Consider the following 22797-nt stretch of genomic DNA (forward strand, 5'->3'; position numbering starts at 1 on the left):
AATGCAATCCATAACCCGGATTTGCCAGGAACCCTTCTTACTCCTCCTACTTGCATGTGACACTGGGCTTAGGATCTGCATAGGAAACACACACACAAGCACACACCTACCTTTGTTGCCTGCAGATGCCTCCTTGGCTGTCCCCAAACGGTATCAAACCAACACCCACGGGAAGCTGTAAGCATAGAGGACATGCCTGCACCCCATTGGACTTACCTGTGTGGGTTAAATCCGGGTTATTTGACAACCTATGGCGGTGATGGTTCTGCTCAGGCAGAGCAGTGCTGATGCTCCTCATAAAGCTGTCGCTGCTGTGAAGGTTCTAGGTGACATCACAAATCCCTTTGGTTACATACACAACAAAGCTGGGTTGTTGTTGTTTACACTCTGCAAGGCCTGTGGAAGTGAGTGACATCATAGCACTGTAGTTCTGAGGGTTCAAGATGGATGCAACAATCTCCTGTTGCTTCTATGAAGGCCGTAATAGACGACATCACCAAACAGCTCCATAGTCACATACACAGCAAAGGAGAGATGTTGTTTACACCTAGTGATGTCAGTGGTATTGAGTGACATCACAGCACAGTGCTAAGGCTCCTGGGCCTGGACACAGCAGCGGCTGCAATATCTCAACGGAGAATACGTTTATATCTATGTGTGTGTGTGCGCATATATATATATATATATATATATATATATATATATATATATATATTTCTCCGCCGAAATCACTTTTAAACCCATTTCCACCTTTTTTTCCCTTCTCTTCCTCTTACTTTTTTTTCATGTTTTTTTACGTTTTTCTCCTTTTCGCCTCTTTTCTGGGCGTATTATTCTTCTTTTTCTTCTTTTTTTTCGTCTAATGCATACCCCATCAGTGCAGCAATGCTTATTCAATACCGCCAGCAGATGGAGACACTGGGGGATAATTTTCTAAGGATTTATACTGATTTTTCCTGTCTGAATTTGTCGCACAGAAAGTTGCAGGCCAAATATGTGTGACATTTCTGCGACTTTAGCTTCTAGAGCATTTTTACAACATTATACATAGGTGCTGAATACATAAAAAGCGACTGTTCAGCGACAGACAAGTCGCATCGGCTGAAAGTAGGCCAGAATGTCAGTCCATGTTGGAGCAGGTTTAGATACAGTCTAAAGCATAGATCTCAAAGTCTGTGCACAGAATTTAGCAAGGGCCTCGCACCTTCTGATGCATCAGGTAGGTGCACAATAGCATAGCCTAACCCTCTGTACTTTGGTCTATATTGATGCGGGACATAGACAGCCAGCTGATGACCAATCCATTAGTGCAATGGATGGCTGGAAGCATTTGTCTTTGCCTTTGCAATACCACAGAAGCAATGCATGGTCAATGTACAGCAATGACACACCTGTGTGAACAGCCAGGAGACCCCCCCCCCCCCCCCCATGTTATGTTACATAGTTACATAGTTAGTACGGTCGAAAAAAGACATATGTCCATCACGTTCAACCAGGGAATTAAGGGGTAGGGGTGTGGCGCGATATTGGGGAAGGGATGAGATTTTATATTTCTTCATAAGCATTAATCTTATTTTGTCAATTAGGAACATTCAGCACCCACCCGCTATCAAGGCAGCTGCCTATCATGTCATGCCCTACCTGCACAGGTGTGCTGGCTACTCAAATGATCCAATTAAGGAGGCCATTTAGTCAGCAGCAGCAGAAGTCCTGTGCCTGGACGCTCCAACAGGGGCCAGACACAAGCAGAAGCAGAAGCAGCAGAAGCAGCAGCAGCACCACCTTTTGTTTTTTGGCTGCAGCAGCAGCAAGGCCCACAGGGCTGGCTAGCTGGCTAGCCAGCAAGCAGGTAGCAATGAAAGTAGGAATCTTTCTTTTTAACCCTGTAAGGGGGTGGTGCACTGTACCCGAAGATACTGCCATATCGGGTCAATGCATAGGGCGACGGAAGCAAGCTTCGAAATCGGCCCCCGTTCTCAAAAATCCATTTAATATATGGTCCCCAGATAGGGGACGTATCAGATATTAAACTGATAAGAACAGATACTACACTTGATCTTAGCCAAAAGGCCGAGAAGCGATAACCGTGAAAGGGGCGGGCCCAACAAGGTCCCCTTCATGGGCACTATCACTGCTTGCTGTCAGGGAGGCTGCCAGACAATTTTCCATGCACACTCTGGGCTGGGGGGCAGTCAACCACCAGTACACACAGCAGAACCTAAACCCATACCATTATTGCTAAGCAGCAAGACAGGGGCCCATTGCACTCCCACGGGGCCTTTTTAAATGCAATCCATAACCCGGATTTGCCAGGAACCCTTCTTACTCCTCCTACTTGCATGTGACACTGGGCTTAGGATCTGCATAGGAAACACACACACAAGCACACACCTACCTTTGTTGCCTGCAGATGCCTCCTTGGCTGTCCCCAAACGGTATCAAACCAACACCCACGGGAAGCTGTAAGCATAGAGGACATGCCTGCACCCCATTGGACTTACCTGTGTGGGTTAAATCCGGGTTATTTGACAACCTATGGCGGTGATGGTTCTGCTCAGGCAGAGCAGTGCTGATGCTCCTCATAAAGCTGTCGCTGCTGTGAAGGTTCTAGGTGACATCACAAATCCCTTTGGTTACATACACAACAAAGCTGGGTTGTTGTTGTTTACACTCTGCAAGGCCTGTGGAAGTGAGTGACATCATAGCACTGTAGTTCTGAGGGTTCAAGATGGATGCAACAATCTCCTGTTGCTTCTATGAAGGCCGTAATAGACGACATCACCAAACAGCTCCATAGTCACATACACAGCAAAGGAGAGATGTTGTTTACACCTAGTGATGTCAGTGGTATTGAGTGACATCACAGCACAGTGCTAAGGCTCCTGGGCCTGGACACAGCAGCGGCTGCAATATCTCAACGGAGAATACGTTTATATCTATGTGTGTGTGTGCGCATATATATATATATATATATATATATATATATATATATATATATATTTCTCCGCCGAAATCACTTTTAAACCCATTTCCACCTTTTTTTCCCTTCTCTTCCTCTTACTTTTTTTTCACGTTTTTTTACGTTTTTCTCCTTTTCGCCTCTTTTCTGGGCGTATTATTCTTCTTTTTCTTCTTTTTTTTCGTCTAATGCATACCCCATCAGTGCAGCAATGCTTATTCAATACCGCCAGCAGATGGAGACACTGGGGGATAATTTTCTAAGTATTTATACTGATTTTTCCTGTCTGAATTTGTCGCACAGAAAGTTGCAGGCCAAATATGTGTGACATTTCTGCGACTTTAGCTTCTAGAGCATTTTTACAACATTATACATAGGTGCTGAATACATAAAAAAGCGACTGTTCAGCGACAGACAAGTCGCATCGGCTGAAAGTAGGCCAGAATGTCAGTCCATGTTGGAGCAGGTTTAGATACAGTCTAAAGCATAGATCTCAAAGTCTGTGCACAGAATTTAGCAAGGGCCTCGCACCTTCTGATGCATCAGGTAGGTGCACAATAGCATAGCCTAACCCTCTGTACTTTGGTCTATATTGATGCGGGACATAGACAGCCAGCTGATGACCAATCCATTAGTGCAATGGATGGCTGGAAGCATTTGTCTTTGCCTTTGCAATACCACAGAAGCAATGCATGGTCAATGTACAGCAATGACACACCTGTGTGAACAGCCAGGAGACCCCCCCCATATGTTATGTTACATAGTTACATAGTTAGTACGGTCGAAAAAAGACATATGTCCATCACGTTCAACCAGGGAATTAAGGGGTAGGGGTGTGGCGCGATATTGGGGAAGGGATGAGATTTTATATTTCTTCATAAGCATTAATCTTATTTTGTCAATTAGGAACATTCAGCACCCACCCGCTATCAAGGCAGCTGCCTATCATGTCATGCCCTACCTGCACAGGTGTGCTGGCTACTCAAATGATCCAATTAAGGAGGCCATTTAGTCAGCAGCAGCAGAAGTCCTGTGCCTGGACGCTCCAACAGGGGCCAGACACAAGCAGAAGCAGAAGCAGCAGAAGCAGCAGCAGCACCACCTTTTGTTTTTTGGCTGCAGCAGCAGCAAGGCCCACAGGGCTGGCTAGCTGGCTAGCCAGCAAGCAGGTAGCAATGAAAGTAGGAATCTTTCTTTTTAACCCTGTAAGGGGGTGGTGCACTGTACCCGAAGATACTGCCATATCGGGTCAATGCATAGGGCGACGGAAGCAAGCTTCGAAATCGGCCCCCGTTCTCAAAAATCCATTTAATATATGGTCCCCAGATAGGGGACGTATCAGATATTAAACTGATAAGAACAGATACTACACTTGATCTTAGCCAAAAGGCCGAGAAGCGATAACCGTGAAAGGGGCGGGCCCAACAAGGTCCCCTTCATGGGCACTATCACTGCTTGCTGTCAGGGAGGCTGCCAGACAATTTTCCATGCACACTCTGGGCTGGGGGGCAGTCAACCACCAGTACACACAGCAGAACCTAAACCCATACCATTATTGCTAAGCAGCAAGACAGGGGCCCATTGCACTCCCACGGGGCCTTTTTAAATGCAATCCATAACCCGGATTTGCCAGGAACCCTTCTTACTCCTCCTACTTGCATGTGACACTGGGCTTAGGATCTGCATAGGAAACACACACACAAGCACACACCTACCTTTGTTGCCTGCAGATGCCTCCTTGGCTGTCCCCAAACGGTATCAAACCAACACCCACGGGAAGCTGTAAGCATAGAGGACATGCCTGCACCCCATTGGACTTACCTGTGTGGGTTAAATCCGGGTTATTTGACAACCTATGGCGGTGATGGTTCTGCTCAGGCAGAGCAGTGCTGATGCTCCTCATAAAGCTGTCGCTGCTGTGAAGGTTCTAGGTGACATCACAAATCCCTTTGGTTACATACACAACAAAGCTGGGTTGTTGTTGTTTACACTCTGCAAGGCCTGTGGAAGTGAGTGACATCATAGCACTGTAGTTCTGAGGGTTCAAGATGGATGCAACAATCTCCTGTTGCTTCTATGAAGGCCGTAATAGACGACATCACCAAACAGCTCCATAGTCACATACACAGCAAAGGAGAGATGTTGTTTACACCTAGTGATGTCAGTGGTATTGAGTGACATCACAGCACAGTGCTAAGGCTCCTGGGCCTGGACACAGCAGCGGCTGCAATATCTCAACGGAGAATACGTTTATATCTATGTGTGTGTGTGCGCATATAATATATATATATATATATATATATATCTATATATATATTTCTCCGCCGAAATCACTTTTAAACCCATTTCCACCTTTTTTTCCCTTCTCTTCCTCTTACTTTTTTTTCACGTTTTTTTACGTTTTTCTCCTTTTCGCCTCTTTTCTGGGCGTATTATTCTTCTTTTTCTTCTTTTTTTTCGTCTAATGCATACCCCATCAGTGCAGCAATGCTTATTCAATACCGCCAGCAGATGGAGACACTGGGGGATAATTTTCTAAGGATTTATACTGATTTTTCCTGTCTGAATTTGTCGCACAGAAAGTTGCAGGCCAAATATGTGTGACATTTCTGCGACTTTAGCTTCTAGAGCATTTTTACAACATTATACATAGGTGCTGAATACATAAAAAGCGACTGTTCAGCGACAGACAAGTCGCATCGGCTGAAAGTAGGCCAGAATGTCAGTCCATGTTGGAGCAGGTTTAGATACAGTCTAAAGCATAGATCTCAAAGTCTGTGCACAGAATTTAGCAAGGGCCTCGCACCTTCTGATGCATCAGGTAGGTGCACAATAGCATAGCCTAACCCTCTGTACTTTGGTCTATATTGATGCGGGACATAGACAGCCAGCTGATGACCAATCCATTAGTGCAATGGATGGCTGGAAGCATTTGTCTTTGCCTTTGCAATACCACAGAAGCAATGCATGGTCAATGTACAGCAATGACACACCTGTGTGAACAGCCAGGAGACCCCCCCCCATGTTATGTTACATAGTTACATAGTTAGTACGGTCGAAAAAAGACATATGTCCATCACGTTCAACCAGGGAATTAAGGGGTAGGGGTGTGGCGCGATATTGGGGAAGGGATGAGATTTTATATTTCTTCATAAGCATTAATCTTATTTTGTCAATTAGGAACATTCAGCACCCACCCGCTATCAAGGCAGCTGCCTATCATGTCATGCCCTACCTGCACAGGTGTGCTGGCTACTCAAATGATCCAATTAAGGAGGCCATTTAGTCAGCAGCAGCAGAAGTCCTGTGCCTGGACGCTCCAACAGGGGCCAGACACAAGCAGAAGCAGAAGCAGCAGAAGCAGCAGCAGCACCACCTTTTGTTTTTTGGCTGCAGCAGCAGCAAGGCCCACAGGGCTGGCTAGCTGGCTAGCCAGCAAGCAGGTAGCAATGAAAGTAGGAATCTTTCTTTTTAACCCTGTAAGGGGGTGGTGCACTGTACCCGAAGATACTGCCATATCGGGTCAATGCATAGGGCGACGGAAGCAAGCTTCGAAATCGGCCCCCGTTCTCAAAAATCCATTTAATATATGGTCCCCAGATAGGGGACGTATCAGATATTAAACTGATAAGAACAGATACTACACTTGATCTTAGCCAAAAGGCCGAGAAGCGATAACCGTGAAAGGGGCGGGCCCAACAAGGTCCCCTTCATGGGCACTATCACTGCTTGCTGTCAGGGAGGCTGCCAGACAATTTTCCATGCACACTCTGGGCTGGGGGGCAGTCAACCACCAGTACACACAGCAGAACCTAAACCCATACCATTATTGCTAAGCAGCAAGACAGGGGCCCATTGCACTCCCACGGGGCCTTTTTAAATGCAATCCATAACCCGGATTTGCCAGGAACCCTTCTTACTCCTCCTACTTGCATGTGACACTGGGCTTAGGATCTGCATAGGAAACACACACACAAGCACACACCTACCTTTGTTGCCTGCAGATGCCTCCTTGGCTGTCCCCAAACGGTATCAAACCAACACCCACGGGAAGCTGTAAGCATAGAGGACATGCCTGCACCCCATTGGACTTACCTGTGTGGGTTAAATCCGGGTTATTTGACAACCTATGGCGGTGATGGTTCTGCTCAGGCAGAGCAGTGCTGATGCTCCTCATAAAGCTGTCGCTGCTGTGAAGGTTCTAGGTGACATCACAAATCCCTTTGGTTACATACACAACAAAGCTGGGTTGTTGTTGTTTACACTCTGCAAGGCCTGTGGAAGTGAGTGACATCATAGCACTGTAGTTCTGAGGGTTCAAGATGGATGCAACAATCTCCTGTTGCTTCTATGAAGGCCGTAATAGACGACATCACCAAACAGCTCCATAGTCACATACACAGCAAAGGAGAGATGTTGTTTACACCTAGTGATGTCAGTGGTATTGAGTGACATCACAGCACAGTGCTAAGGCTCCTGGGCCTGGACACAGCAGCGGCTGCAATATCTCAACGGAGAATACGTTTATATCTATGTGTGTGTGTGCGCATATATATATATATATATATATATATATATATATATATATATTTCTCCGCCGAAATCACTTTTAAACCCATTTCCACCTTTTTTTCCCTTCTCTTCCTCTTACTTTTTTTTCACGTTTTTTTACGTTTTTCTCCTTTTCGCCTCTTTTCTGGGCGTATTATTCTTCTTTTTCTTCTTTTTTTTCGTCTAATGCATACCCCATCAGTGCAGCAATGCTTATTCAATACCGCCAGCAGATGGAGACACTGGGGGATAATTTTCTAAGGATTTATACTGATTTTTCCTGTCTGAATTTGTCGCACAGAAAGTTGCAGGCCAAATATGTGTGACATTTCTGCGACTTTAGCTTCTAGAGCATTTTTACAACATTATACATAGGTGCTGAATACATAAAAAGCGACTGTTCAGCGACAGACAAGTCGCATCGGCTGAAAGTAGGCCAGAATGTCAGTCCATGTTGGAGCAGGTTTAGATACAGTCTAAAGCATAGATCTCAAAGTCTGTGCACAGAATTTAGCAAGGGCCTCGCACCTTCTGATGCATCAGGTAGGTGCACAATAGCATAGCCTAACCCTCTGTACTTTGGTCTATATTGATGCGGGACATAGACAGCCAGCTGATGACCAATCCATTAGTGCAATGGATGGCTGGAAGCATTTGTCTTTGCCTTTGCAATACCACAGAAGCAATGCATGGTCAATGTACAGCAATGACACACCTGTGTGAACAGCCAGGAGACCCCCCCCCCCCCCCCCCCCATGTTATGTTACATAGTTACATAGTTAGTACGGTCGAAAAAAGACATATGTCCATCACGTTCAACCAGGGAATTAAGGGGTAGGGGTGTGGCGCGATATTGGGGAAGGGATGAGATTTTATATTTCTTCATAAGCATTAATCTTATTTTGTCAATTAGGAACATTCAGCACCCACCCGCTATCAAGGCAGCTGCCTATCATGTCATGCCCTACCTGCACAGGTGTGCTGGCTACTCAAATGATCCAATTAAGGAGGCCATTTAGTCAGCAGCAGCAGAAGTCCTGTGCCTGGACGCTCCAACAGGGGCCAGACACAAGCAGAAGCAGAAGCAGCAGAAGCAGCAGCAGCACCACCTTTTGTTTTTTGGCTGCAGCAGCAGCAAGGCCCACAGGGCTGGCTAGCTGGCTAGCCAGCAAGCAGGTAGCAATGAAAGTAGGAATCTTTCTTTTTAACCCTGTAAGGGGGTGGTGCACTGTACCCGAAGATACTGCCATATCGGGTCAATGCATAGGGCGACGGAAGCAAGCTTCGAAATCGGCCCCCCGTTCTCAAAAATCCATTTAATATATGGTCCCCAGATAGGGGACGTATCAGATATTAAACTGATAAGAACAGATTTTTTAAGTTAGCCCTCAGAACTCACTCAGAGTTCCAAGATCTTATTTGGAACTCAATTTTGTGTTCATCATCAGGTAACATGTTTTTATTTCTTTTCTTAAACACTAATGAAACAAAATAGAACATTTAAAAACAAAATAAGAAACAACATAAAATAGCAAAACCAAACATTACTTTCTAATTAAGCAAAACCAAATTAGAAGGTCATCCCCTTCCTCCATGCAAACACCATTAGAAAGTCTATCAGTCCTCGACTGATATTGCCATTTGCTATATCTTTCTTAACTTGAGACGCCAACCAGCCTGGAATTTTATACGTTTCAACAAAACGGTTCATGTCTGCCTTGAAAGAAAAATAGACTTTATCCCGAGCTTCTTCCTCCCGGTTCTTCAAGCCTATCTTTAGATCCATCATATCTTTGTCAAACGTTTTTCTTTCTGCTTCCGACAAATTTTCCAACAAACCACCAAGCACACCAAAATACTGCACTGGCACATACACTTCCTCCTCTCTCTTCTTCTTCTGCTCTGTAGGTCTTCTAGTTGGAACCTGCTCCACTTCTGGTTCTTTCACTTCAGCTGGTTCCTCTCTGCTTCTTTTTACAGCTTCCTTTTTCTCTGAATTTTTCTCAGACTTTTTCTTAGGACACGAGCCAAGCAGATGGCCCTCCTCACCACACAGATGGCATTTCCTTTTCTTTTGACAATTTTCCACGTCGTGACCCTCCTCTTGACACTTGAAACACCACAAAAACGTGCAATCCTCCTTTCTGTGACCGTACTGTTTACATTTGCGGCAAAAATCTTGCATGCCAGAAAAATACAGATCCCCGTTCACAGAACCAATTTTAAACCGTCCTGGGGGGATCACTAACTTGCCATCTGCCATTTTAAATTTCACATGGAACCTCCACTTGGTGGTCCATAGTCCATATTGATTAAATACCTTGCCTTTAGGCAGAACACTGTCACAGAATCGAGACAAAAAGGTAACGATATCCTCCTCCGAAGTATATGGGCTATACATCCTTATAGTCACCAATCGTTCTCTACGTGGGAAATGTGGAACTATCTCCACCCCTTCCAAAACCGGACATACCTTCTTTTGCTGCAATATGTTCCAAAATGACTCATAGTCCTCTTCAGAAGCCAGCACCACGTCGTAGTATCCACTTCTGGGAAACTCAAGCATGGATAGGATTTGCTCCCTCTTGACTTCCAGCAACTTAAACAGCACTTCTTCCACGACAAAGACAAGGCCTCTTTCCTTCTTCCGGACATCGAGCAGGGAAATACGAACTCCATTCCGAAGTCTCGCAAAAGGCGGCACGCCTTCCGAAGAAAAACCGCAATCTTCCTCCATGTCCATGATGTCCAGACACCTCCCCCACCGAAGTAGGTAGGTGGGGATCGCCTCCCGTTGTCTGGGGACTAAGCCGGCTCCCTGATAGCAGCAGGGGGGTGAAGTCCCTCCGTTAAGAAGGACGATCCCCCCAGGCAAAGGAGCCGGGTACCCCAGACACCCTCTGGCCAGACCAAGTGAGCAGAACTACACTTGATCTTAGCCAAAAGGCCGAGAAGCGATAACCGTGAAAGGGGCGGGCCCAACAAGGTCCCCTTCATGGGCACTATCACTGCTTGCTGTCAGGGAGGCTGCCAGACAATTTTCCATGCACACTCTGGGCTGGGGGGCAGTCAACCACCAGTACACACAGCAGAACCTAAACCCATACCATTATTGCTAAGCAGCAAGACAGGGGCCCATTGCACTCCCACGGGGCCTTTTTAAATGCAATCCATAACCCGGATTTGCCAGGAACCCTTCTTACTCCTCCTACTTGCATGTGACACTGGGCTTAGGATCTGCATAGGAAACACACACACAAGCACACACCTACCTTTGTTGCCTGCAGATGCCTCCTTGGCTGTCCCCAAACGGTATCAAACCAACACCCACGGGAAGCTGTAAGCATAGAGGACATGCCTGCACCCCATTGGACTTACCTGTGTGGGTTAAATCCGGGTTATTTGACAACCTATGGCGGTGATGGTTCTGCTCAGGCAGAGCAGTGCTGATGCTCCTCATAAAGCTGTCGCTGCTGTGAAGGTTCTAGGTGACATCACAAATCCCTTTGGTTACATACACAACAAAGCTGGGTTGTTGTTGTTTACACTCTGCAAGGCCTGTGGAAGTGAGTGACATCATAGCACTGTAGTTCTGAGGGTTCAAGATGGATGCAACAATCTCCTGTTGCTTCTATGAAGGCCGTAATAGACGACATCACCAAACAGCTCCATAGTCACATACACAGCAAAGGAGAGATGTTGTTTACACCTAGTGATGTCAGTGGTATTGAGTGACATCACAGCACAGTGCTAAGGCTCCTGGGCCTGGACACAGCAGCGGCTGCAATATCTCAACGGAGAATACGTTTATATCTATGTGTGTGTGTGCGCATATATATATATATATATATATATATATATATATATATATATTTCTCCGCCGAAATCACTTTTAAACCCATTTCCACCTTTTTTTCCCTTCTCTTCCTCTTACTTTTTTTTCACGTTTTTTTACGTTTTTCTCCTTTTCGCCTCTTTTCTGGGCGTATTATTCTTCTTTTTCTTCTTTTTTTTCGTCTAATGCATACCCCATCAGTGCAGCAATGCTTATTCAATACCGCCAGCAGATGGAGACACTGGGGGATAATTTTCTAAGGATTTATACTGATTTTTCCTGTCTGAATTTGTCGCACAGAAAGTTGCAGGCCAAATATGTGTGACATTTCTGCGACTTTAGCTTCTAGAGCATTTTTACAACATTATACATAGGTGCTGAATACATAAAAAGCGACTGTTCAGCGACAGACAAGTCGCATCGGCTGAAAGTAGGCCAGAATGTCAGTCCATGTTGGAGCAGGTTTAGATACAGTCTAAAGCATAGATCTCAAAGTCTGTGCACAGAATTTAGCAAGGGCCTCGCACCTTCTGATGCATCAGGTAGGTGCACAATAGCATAGCCTAACCCTCTGTACTTTGGTCTATATTGATGCGGGACATAGACAGCCAGCTGATGACCAATCCATTAGTGCAATGGATGGCTGGAAGCATTTGTCTTTGCCTTTGCAATACCACAGAAGCAATGCATGGTCAATGTACAGCAATGACACACCTGTGTGAACAGCCAGGAGACCCCCCCCCCCACCCCCCCCCCCCCATGTTATGTTACATAGTTACATAGTTAGTACGGTCGAAAAAAGACATATGTCCATCACGTTCAACCAGGGAATTAAGGGGTAGGGGTGTGGCGCGATATTGGGGAAGGGATGAGATTTTATATTTCTTCATAAGCATTAATCTTATTTTGTCAATTAGGAACATTCAGCACCCACCCGCTATCAAGGCAGCTGCCTATCATGTCATGCCCTACCTGCACAGGTGTGCTGGCTACTCAAATGATCCAATTAAGGAGGCCATTTAGTCAGCAGCAGCAGAAGTCCTGTGCCTGGACGCTCCAACAGGGGCCAGACACAAGCAGAAGCAGAAGCAGCAGAAGCAGCAGCAGCACCACCTTTTGTTTTTTGGCTGCAGCAGCAGCAAGGCCCACAGGGCTGGCTAGCTGGCTAGCCAGCAAGCAGGTAGCAATGAAAGTAGGAATCTTTCTTTTTAACCCTGTAAGGGGGTGGTGCACTGTACCCGAAGATACTGCCATATCGGGTCAATGCATAGGGCGACGGAAGCAAGCTTCGAAATCGGCCCCCGTTCTCAAAAATCCATTTAATATATGGTCCCCAGATAGGGGACGTATCAGATATTAAACTGATAAGAACAGATACTACACTTGATCTTAGCCAAAAGGCCGAGAAGCGATAACCGTGAAAGGGGCGGGCCCAACAAGGTCCCCTTCATGGGCACTATCACTGCTTGCTGTCAGGGAGGCTGCCAGACAATTTTCCATGCACACTCTGGGCTGGGGGGCAGTCAACCACCAGTACACACAGCAGAACCTAAACCCATACCATTATTGCTAAGCAGCAAGACAGGGGCCCATTGCACTCCCACGGGGCCTTTTTAAATGCAATCCATAACCCGGATTTGCCAGGAACCCTTCTTACTCCTCCTACTTGCATGTGACACTGGGCTTAGGATCTGCATAGGAAACACACACACAAGCACACACCTACCTTTGTTGCCTGCAGATGCCTCCTTGGCTGTCCCCAAACGGTATCAAACCAACACCCACGGGAAGCTGTAAGCATAGAGGACATGCCTGCACCCCATTGGACTTACCTGTGTGGGTTAAATCCGGGTTATTTGACAACCTATGGCGGTGATGGTTCTGCTCAGGCAGAGCAGTGCTGATGCTCCTCATAAAGCTGTCGCTGCTGTGAAGGTTCTAGGTGACATCACAAATCCCTTTGGTTACATACACAACAAAGCTGGGTTGTTGTTGTTTACACTCTGCAAGGCCTGTGGAAGTGAGTGACATCATAGCACTGTAGTTCTGAGGGTTCAAGATGGATGCAACAATCTCCTGTTGCTTCTATGAAGGCCGTAATAGACGACATCACCAAACAGCTCCATAGTCACATACACAGCAAAGGAGAGATGTTGTTTACACCTAGTGATGTCAGTGGTATTGAGTGACATCACAGCACAGTGCTAAGGCTCCTGGGCCTGGACACAGCAGCGGCTGCAATATCTCAACGGAGAATACGTTTATATCTATGTGTGTGTGTGCGCATATATATATATATATATATATATATATATATATATATATATATATATATATATTTCTCCGCCGAAATCACTTTTAAACCCATTTCCACCTTTTTTTCCCTTCTCTTCCTCTTACTTTTTTTTCACGTTTTTTTACGTTTTTCTCCTTTTCGCCTCTTTTCTGGGCGTATTATTCTTCTTTTTCTTCTTTTTTTTCGTCTAATGCATACCCCATCAGTGCAGCAATGCTTATTCAATACCGCCAGCAGATGGAGACACTGGGGGATAATTTTCTAAGGATTTATACTGATTTTTCCTGTCTGAATTTGTCGCACAGAAAGTTGCAGGCCAAATATGTGTGACATTTCTGCGACTTTAGCTTCTAGAGCATTTTTACAACATTATACATAGGTGCTGAATACATAAAAAGCGACTGTTCAGCGACAGACAAGTCGCATCGGCTGAAAGTAGGCCAGAATGTCAGTCCATGTTGGAGCAGGTTTAGATACAGTCTAAAGCATAGATCTCAAAGTCTGTGCACAGAATTTAGCAAGGGCCTCGCACCTTCTGATGCATCAGGTAGGTGCACAATAGCATAGCCTAACCCTCTGTACTTTGGTCTATATTGATGCGGGACATAGACAGCCAGCTGATGACCAATCCATTAGTGCAATGGATGGCTGGAAGCATTTGTCTTTGCCTTTGCAATACCACAGAAGCAATGCATGGTCAATGTACAGCAATGACACACCTGTGTGAACAGCCAGGAGACCCCCCCCCCCCCCCCCCCCATGTTATGTTACATAGTTACATAGTTAGTACGGTCGAAAAAAGACATATGTCCATCACGTTCAACCAGGGAATTAAGGGGTAGGGGTGTGGCGCGATATTGGGGAAGGGATGAGATTTTATATTTCTTCATAAGCATTAATCTTATTTTGTCAATTAGGAACATTCAGCACCCACCCGCTATCAAGGCAGCTGCCTATCATGTCATGCCCTACCTGCACAGGTGTGCTGGCTACTCAAATGATCCAATTAAGGAGGCCATTTAGTCAGCAGCAGCAGAAGTCCTGTGCCTGGACGCTCCAACAGGGGCCAGACACAAGCAGAAGCAGAAGCAGCAGAAGCAGCAGCAGCACCACCTTTTGTTTTTTGGCTGCAGCAGCAGCAAGGCCCACAGGGCTGGCTAGCTGGCTAGCCAGCAAGCAGGTAGCAATGAAAGTAGGAATCTTTCTTTTTAACCCTGTAAGGGGGGTGGTGCACTGTACCCGAAGATACTGCCATATCGGGTCAATGCATAGGGCGACGGAAGCAAGCTTCGAAATCGGCCCCCGTTCTCAAAAATCCATTTAATATATGGTCCCCAGATAGGGGACGTATCAGATATTAAACTGATAAGAACAGATACTACACTTGATCTTAGCCAAGGCCGAGAAGCGATAACCGTGAAAGGGGCGGGCCCAACAAGGTCCCCTTCATGGGCACTATCACTGCTTGCTGTCAGGGAGGCTGCCAGACAATTTTCCATGCACACTCTGGGCTGGGGGGCAGTCAACCACCAGTACACACAGCAGAACCTAAACCCATACCATTATTGCTAAGCAGCAAGACAGGGGCCCATTGCACTCCCACGGGGCATTTTTAAATGCAATCCATAACCCGGATTTGCCAGGAACCCTTCTTACTCCTCCTACTTGCATGTGACACTGGGCTTAGGATCTGCATAGGAAACACACACACAAGCACACACCTACCTTTGTTGCCTGCAGATGCCTCCTTGGCTGTCCCCAAACGGTATCAAACCAACACCCACGGGAAGCTGTAAGCATAGAGGACATGCCTGCACCCCATTGGACTTACCTGTGTGGGTTAAATCCGGGTTATTTGACAACCTATGGCGGTGATGGTTCTGCTCAGCAGAGCAGTGCTGATGCTCCTCATAAAGCTGTCGCTGCTGTGAAGGTTCTAGGTGACATCACAAATCCCTTTGGTTACATACACAACAAAGCTGGGTTGTTGTTGTTTACACTCTGCAAGGCCTGTGGAAGTGAGTGACATCATAGCACTGTAGTTCTGAGGGTTCAAGATGGATGCAACAATCTCCTGTTGCTTCTATGAAGGCCGTAATAGACGACATCACCAAACAGCTCCATAGTCACATACACAGCAAAGGAGAGATGTTGTTTACACCTAGTGATGTCAGTGGTATTGAGTGACATCACAGCACAGTGCTAAGGCTCCTGGGCCCTGGACACAGCAGCGGCTGCAATATCTCAACGGAGAATACGTTTATATCTATGTGTGTGTGTGCGCATATATATATATATATATATATATATATATATATATATATATATATTTCTCCGCCGAAATCACTTTTAAACCCATTTCCACCTTTTTTTCCCTTCTCTTCCTCTTACTTTTTTTTCACGTTTTTTTACGTTTTTCTCCTTTTCGCCTCTTTTCTGGGCGTATTATTCTTCTTTTTCTTCTTTTTTTTCGTCTAATGCATACCCCATCAGTGCAGCAATGCTTATTCAATACCGCCAGCAGATGGAGACACTGGGGGATAATTTTCTAAGGATTTATACTGATTTTTCCTGTCTGAATTTGTCGCACAGAAAGTTGCAGGCCAAATATGTGTGACATTTCTGCGACTTTAGCTTCTAGAGCATTTTTACAACATTATACATAGGTGCTGAATACATAAAAAAGCGACTGTTCAGCGACAGACAAGTCGCATCGGCTGAAAGTAGGCCAGAATGTCAGTCCATGTTGGAGCAGGTTTAGATACAGTCTAAAGCATAGATCTCAAAGTCTGTGCACAGAATTTAGCAAGGGCCTCGCACCTTCTGATGCATCAGGTAGGTGCACAATAGCATAGCCTAACCTCTGTACTTTGGTCTATATTGATGCGGGACATAGACAGCCAGCTGATGACCAATCCATTAGTGCAATGGATGGCTGGAAGCATTTGTCTTTGCCTTTGCAATACCCACAGAAGCAATGCATGGTCAATGTACAGCAATGACACACCTGTGTGAACAGCCAGGAGACCCCCCCCCATGTTATGTTACATAGTTACATAGTTAGTACGGTCGAAAAAAGACATATGTCCATCAAGTTCAACCAGGGAATTAAGGGGTAGGGGTGTGGCGCGATATTGGGGAAGGGATGAGATTTTATATTTCTTCATAAGCATTAATCTTATTTTGTCAATTAGGAACATTCAGCACCCACCCGCTATCAAGGCAGCTGCCTATCATGTCATGCCCTACCTGCACAGGTGTGCTGGCTACTCAAATGATCCAATTAAGGAGGCCATTTAGTCAGCAGCAGCAGAAGTCCTGTGCCTGGACGCTCCAACAGGGGCCAGACACAAGCAGAAGCAGAAGCAGCAGAAGCAGCAGCAGCACCACCTTTTGTTTTTTGGCTGCAGCAGCAGCAAGGCCCACAGGGCTGGCTAGCTGGCTAGCCAGCAAGCAGGTAGCAATGAAAGTAGGAATCTTTCTTTTTAACCCTGTAAGGGGGTGGTGCACTGTACCCGAAGATACTGCCATATCGGGTCAATGCATAGGGCGACGGAAGCAAGCTTCGAAATCGGCCCCCGTTCTCAAAAATCCATTTAATATATGGTCCCCAGATAGGGGACGTATCAGATATTAAACTGATAAGAACAGATACTACACTTGATCTTAGCCAAAAGGCCGAGAAGCGATAACCGTGAAAGGGGCGGGCCCAACAAGGTCCCCTTCATGGCACTATCACTGCTTGCTGTCAGGGAGGCTGCCAGACAATTTTCCATGCACACTCTGGGCTGGGGGGCAGTCAACCACCAGTACACACAGCAGAACCTAAACCCATACCATTATTGCTAAGCAGCAAGACAGGGGCCCATTGCACTCCCACGGGGCCTTTTTAAATGCAATCCATAACCCGGATTTGCCAGGAACCCTTCTTACTCCTCCTACTTGCATGTGACACTGGGCTTAGGATCTGCCATAGGAAACACACACACAAGCACACACCTACCTTTGTTGCCTGCAGATGCCTCCTTGGCTGTCCCAAACGGTATCAAACAACACCCACGGGAAGCTGTAAGCATAGAGGACATGCCTGCACCCCATTGGACTTACCTGTGTGGGTTAAATCCGGGTTATTTGACACCTATGGCGGTGATGGTTCTGCTCAGGCAGAGCAGTGCTGATGCTCCTCATAAAGCTGTCGCTGCTGTGAAGGTTCTAGGTGACATCACAAATCCCTTTGGTTACATACACAACAAAGCTGGGTTGTTGTTGTTTACACTCTGCAAGGCCTGTGGAAGTGAGTGACATCATAGCACTGTAGTTCTGAGGGTTCAAGATGGATGCAACAATCTCCTGTTGCTTCTATGAAGGCCGTAATAGACGACATCACCAAACAGCTCCATAGTCACATACACAGCAAAGGAGAGATGTTGTTTACACCTAGTGATGTCAGTGGTATTGAGTGACATCACAGCACAGTGCTAAGGCTCCTGGGCCTGGACACAGCAGCGCTGCAATATCTCAACGGAGAATACGTTTATATCTATGTGTGTGTGTGCGCATATATATATATATATATATATATATATATATATATATATATTTCTCCGCCGAAATCACTTTTAAACCCATTTCCACCTTTTTTTCCCTTCTCTTCCTCTTACTTTTTTTTCACGTTTTTTTTACGTTTTTCTCCTTTTCGCCTCTTTTTCTGGGCGTATTATTCTTCTTTTTCTTCTTTTTTTTCGTCTAATGCATACCCATCAGTGCAGCAATGCTTATTCAATACCGCCAGCAGATGGAGACACTGGGGGATAATTTTCTAAGGATTTATACTGATTTTTCCTGTCTGAATTTGTCGCACAGAAAGTTGCAGGCCAAATATGTGTGACATTTCTGCGACTTTAGCTTCTAGAGCATTTTTACAACATTATACATAGGGTGCTGAATACATAAAAAGCGACTGTTCAGCGACAGACAAGTCGCATCGGCTGAAAGTAGGCCAGAATGTCAGTCCATGTTGGAGCAGGTTTAGATACAGTCTAAAGCATAGATCTCAAAGTCTGTGCACAGAATTTAGCAAGGGCCTCGCACCTTCTGATGCATCAGGTAGGTGCACAATAGCATAGCCTAACCCTCTGTACTTTGGTCTATATTGATGCGGGACATAGACAGCCAGCTGATGACCAATCCATTAGTGCAATGGATGGCTGGAAGCATTTGTCTTTGCCTTTGCAATACCACAGAAGCAATGCATGGTCAATGTACAGCAATGACACACCTGTGTGAACAGCCAGGAGACCCCCCCCCCCCCCCCCCCCCCCCATGTTATGTTACATAGTTACATAGTTAGTACGGTCGAAAAAAGACATATGTCCATCACGTTCAACCAGGGAATTAAGGGGTAGGGGTGTGGCGCGATATTGGGAAGGGATGAGATTTTATATTTCTTCATAAGCATTAATCTTATTTTGTCAATTAGGAACATTCAGCACCCACCCGCTATCAAGGCAGCTGCCTATCATGTCATGCCCTACCTGCACAGGTGTGCTGGCTACTCAAATGATCCAATTAAGGAGGCCATTTAGTCAGCAGCAGCAGAAGTCCTGTGCCTGGACGCTCCAACAAGGGGCCAGACACAAGCAGAAGCAGAAGCAGCAGAAGCAGCAGCAGCACCACCTTTTGTTTTTTGGCTGCAGCAGCAGCAAGGCCACAGGGCTGGCTAGCTGGCTAGCCAGCAAGCAGGTAGCAATGAAAGTAGGAATCTTTCTTTTTAACCCTGTAAGGGGGTGGTGCACTGTACCCGAAGATACTGCCATATCGGGTCAATGCATAGGGCGACGGAAGCAAGCTTCGAAATCGGCCCCCGTTCTCAAAAATCCATTTAATATATGGTCCCCAGATAGGGGACGTATCAGATATTAAACTGATAAGAACAGATACTACACTTGATCTTAGCCAAAAGGCCGAGAAGCGATAACCGTGAAAGGGGCGGGCCCAACAAGGTCCCCTTCATGGGCACTATCACTGCTTGCTGTCAGGCTGCCAGACAATTTTCCATACACACTCTGGGCTGGGGGGCAGTCAACCACCAGTACACACAGCAGAACCTAAACCCATACCATTATTGCTAAGCAGCAAGACAGGGGCCCATTGCACTCCCACGGGGCCTTTTTAAATGCAATCCATAACCCGGATTTGCCAGGAACCCTTCTTACTCCTCCTACTTGCATGTGACACTGGGCTTAGGATCTGCATAGGAAACACACACACAAGCACACACCTACCTTTGTTGCCTGCAGATGCCTCCTTGGCTGTCCCCAAACGGTATCAAACCAACACCCACGGGAAGCTGTAAGCATAGAGGACATGCCTGCACCCCATTGGACTTACCTGTGTGGGTTAAATCCGGGTTATTTGACAACCTATGGCGGTGATGGTTCTGCTCAGGCAGAGCAGTGCTGATGCTCCTCATAAAGCTGTCGCTGCTGTGAAGGTTCTAGGTGACATCACAAATCCCTTTGGTTACATACACAACAAAGCTGGGTTGTTGTTGTTTACACTCTGCAAGGCCTGTGGAAGTGAGTGACATCATAGCACTGTAGTTCTGAGGGTTCAAGATGGATGCAACAATCTCCTGTTGCTTCTATGAAGGCCGTAATAGACGACATCACCAAACAGCTCCATAGTCACATACACAGCAAAGGAGAGATGTTGTTTACACCTAGTGATGTCAGTGGTATTGAGTGACATCACAGCACAGTGCTAAGGCTCCTGGGCCTGGACACAGCAGCGGCTGCAATATCTCAACGGAGAATACGTTTATATCTATGTGTGTGTGTGCGCATATATATATATATATATATATATATATATATATATATATATATATATTTCTCCGCCGAAATCACTTTTAAACCCATTTCCACCTTTTTTTCCCTTCTCTTCCTCTTACTTTTTTTTCACGTTTTTTTACGTTTTTCTCCTTTTCGCCTCTTTTCTGGGCGTATTATTCTTCTTTTTCTTCTTTTTTTTCGTCTAATGCATACCCCATCAGTGCAGCAATGCTTATTCAATACCGCCAGCAGATGGAGACACTGGGGGATAATTTTCTAAGGATTTATACTGATTTTTCCTGTCTGAATTTGTCGCACAGAAAGTTGCAGGCCAAATATGTGTGACATTTCTGCGACTTTAGCTTCTAGAGCATTTTTACAACATTATACATAGGTGCTGAATACATAAAAAGCGACTGTTCAGCGACAGACAAGTCGCATCGGCTGAAAGTAGGCCAGAATGTCAGTCCATGTTGGAGCAGGTTTAGATACAGTCTAAAGCATAGATCTCAAAGTCTGTGCACAGAATTTAGCAAGGGCCTCGCACCTTCTGATGCATCAGGTAGGTGCACAATAGCATAGCCTAACCCTCTGTACTTTGGTCTATATTGATGCGGGACATAGACAGCCAGCTGATGACCAATCCATTAGTGCAATGGATGGCTGGAAGCATTTGTCTTTGCCTTTGCAATACCACAGAAGCAATGCATGGTCAATGTACAGCAATGACACACCTGTGTGAACAGCCAGGAGACCCCCCCCCCATGTTATGTTACATAGTTACATAGTTAGTACGGTCGAAAAAAGACATATGTCCATCACGTTCAACCAGGGAATTAAGGGGTAGGGGTGTGGCGCGATATTGGGGAAGGGATGAGATTTTATATTTCTTCATAAGCATTAATCTTATTTTGTCAATTAGGAACATTCAGCACCCACCCGCTATCAAGGCAGCTGCCTATCATGTCATGCCCTACCTGCACAGGTGTGCTGGCTACTCAAATGATCCAATTAAGGAGGCCATTTAGTCAGCAGCAGCAGAAGTCCTGTGCCTGGACGCTCCAACAGGGGCCAGACACAAGCAGAAGCAGAAGCAGCAGAAGCAGCAGCAGCACCACCTTTTGTTTTTTGGCTGCAGCAGCAGCAAGGCCCACAGGGCTGGCTAGCTGGCTAGCCAGCAAGCAGGTAGCAATGAAAGTAGGAATCTTTCTTTTTAACCCTGTAAGGGGGTGGTGCACTGTACCCGAAGATACTGCCATATCGGGTCAATGCATAGGGCGACGGAAGCAAGCTTCGAAATCGGCCCCCGTTCTCAAAAATCCATTTAATATATGGTCCCCAGATAGGGGACGTATCAGATATTAAACTGATAAGAACAGATACTACACTTGATCTTAGCCAAAAGGCCGAGAAGCGATAACCGTGAAAGGGGCGGGCCCAACAAGGTCCCCTTCATGGGCACTATCACTGCTTGCTGTCAGGGAGGCTGCCAGACAATTTTCCATGCACACTCTGGGCTGGGGGGCAGTCAACCACCAGTACACACAGCAGAACCTAAACCCATACCATTATTGCTAAGCAGCAAGACAGGGGCCCATTGCACTCCCACGGGGCCTTTTTAAATGCAATCCATAACCCGGATTTGCCAGGAACCCTTCTTACTCCTCCTACTTGCATGTGACACTGGGCTTAGGATCTGCATAGGAAACACACACACAAGCACACACCTACCTTTGTTGCCTGCAGATGCCTCCTTGGCTGTCCCCAAACGGTATCAAACCAACACCCACGGGAAGCTGTAAGCATAGAGGACATGCCTGCACCCCATTGGACTTACCTGTGTGGGTTAAATCCGGGTTATTTGACAACCTATGGCGGTGATGGTTCTGCTCAGGCAGAGCAGTGCTGATGCTCCTCATAAAGCTGTCGCTGCTGTGAAGGTTCTAGGTGACATCACAAATCCCTTTGGTTACATACACAACAAAGCTGGGTTGTTGTTGTTTACACTCTGCAAGGCCTGTGGAAGTGAGTGACATCATAGCACTGTAGTTCTGAGGGTTCAAGATGGATGCAACAATCTCCTGTTGCTTCTATGAAGGCCGTAATAGACGACATCACCAAACAGCTCCATAGTCACATACACAGCAAAGGAGAGATGTTGTTTACACCTAGTGATGTCAGTGGTATTGAGTGACATCACAGCACAGTGCTAAGGCTCCTGGGCCTGGACACAGCAGCGGCTGCAATATCTCAACGGAGAATACGTTTATATCTATGTGTGTGTGTGCGCATATATATATATATATATATATATATATATATA

General features: G+C 46.0%; 9 non-coding genes across 9 annotated transcripts; all 9 read right to left on the reverse strand.

Moving 5' to 3' along the window:
• Positions 1 to 1891: 1891 nt before the first annotated feature.
• LOC130347392 (U2 spliceosomal RNA) lies at positions 1892 to 2082 on the reverse strand. The gene has a single exon (XR_008885331.1). It is a non-coding gene; the product is annotated as a U2 spliceosomal RNA (small nuclear RNA).
• Positions 2083 to 4170: 2088 nt separating this feature from the next.
• Positions 4171 to 4361, reverse strand: LOC130347393 (U2 spliceosomal RNA). The gene has a single exon (XR_008885332.1). It is a non-coding gene; the product is annotated as a U2 spliceosomal RNA (small nuclear RNA).
• Positions 4362 to 6444: 2083 nt separating this feature from the next.
• LOC130347394 (U2 spliceosomal RNA) lies at positions 6445 to 6635 on the reverse strand. Its single transcript, XR_008885333.1, has one exon. It is a non-coding gene; the product is annotated as a U2 spliceosomal RNA (small nuclear RNA).
• Positions 6636 to 8728: 2093 nt separating this feature from the next.
• On the reverse strand, positions 8729 to 8917 carry LOC130347433 (U2 spliceosomal RNA). Its single transcript, XR_008885367.1, has one exon. It is a non-coding gene; the product is annotated as a U2 spliceosomal RNA (small nuclear RNA).
• Positions 8918 to 12567: 3650 nt separating this feature from the next.
• Positions 12568 to 12758, reverse strand: LOC130347396 (U2 spliceosomal RNA). Its single transcript, XR_008885335.1, has one exon. It is a non-coding gene; the product is annotated as a U2 spliceosomal RNA (small nuclear RNA).
• Positions 12759 to 14864: 2106 nt separating this feature from the next.
• Positions 14865 to 15053, reverse strand: LOC130347427 (U2 spliceosomal RNA). The gene has a single exon (XR_008885363.1). It is a non-coding gene; the product is annotated as a U2 spliceosomal RNA (small nuclear RNA).
• A 2087-nt stretch (positions 15054 to 17140) lies between these two features.
• Positions 17141 to 17331, reverse strand: LOC130347398 (U2 spliceosomal RNA). Its single transcript, XR_008885336.1, has one exon. It is a non-coding gene; the product is annotated as a U2 spliceosomal RNA (small nuclear RNA).
• A 2094-nt stretch (positions 17332 to 19425) lies between these two features.
• Positions 19426 to 19616, reverse strand: LOC130347399 (U2 spliceosomal RNA). The gene has a single exon (XR_008885337.1). It is a non-coding gene; the product is annotated as a U2 spliceosomal RNA (small nuclear RNA).
• A 2085-nt stretch (positions 19617 to 21701) lies between these two features.
• Positions 21702 to 21892, reverse strand: LOC130347400 (U2 spliceosomal RNA). Its single transcript, XR_008885338.1, has one exon. It is a non-coding gene; the product is annotated as a U2 spliceosomal RNA (small nuclear RNA).
• Between the last annotated feature and the right edge of the window lie 905 nt (positions 21893 to 22797).

This window comes from Hyla sarda, unplaced genomic scaffold (genome assembly GCF_029499605.1).
Source record: "Hyla sarda isolate aHylSar1 unplaced genomic scaffold, aHylSar1.hap1 scaffold_837, whole genome shotgun sequence".
Classification (NCBI taxonomy): Eukaryota; Metazoa; Chordata; class Amphibia; order Anura; family Hylidae; genus Hyla; species Hyla sarda.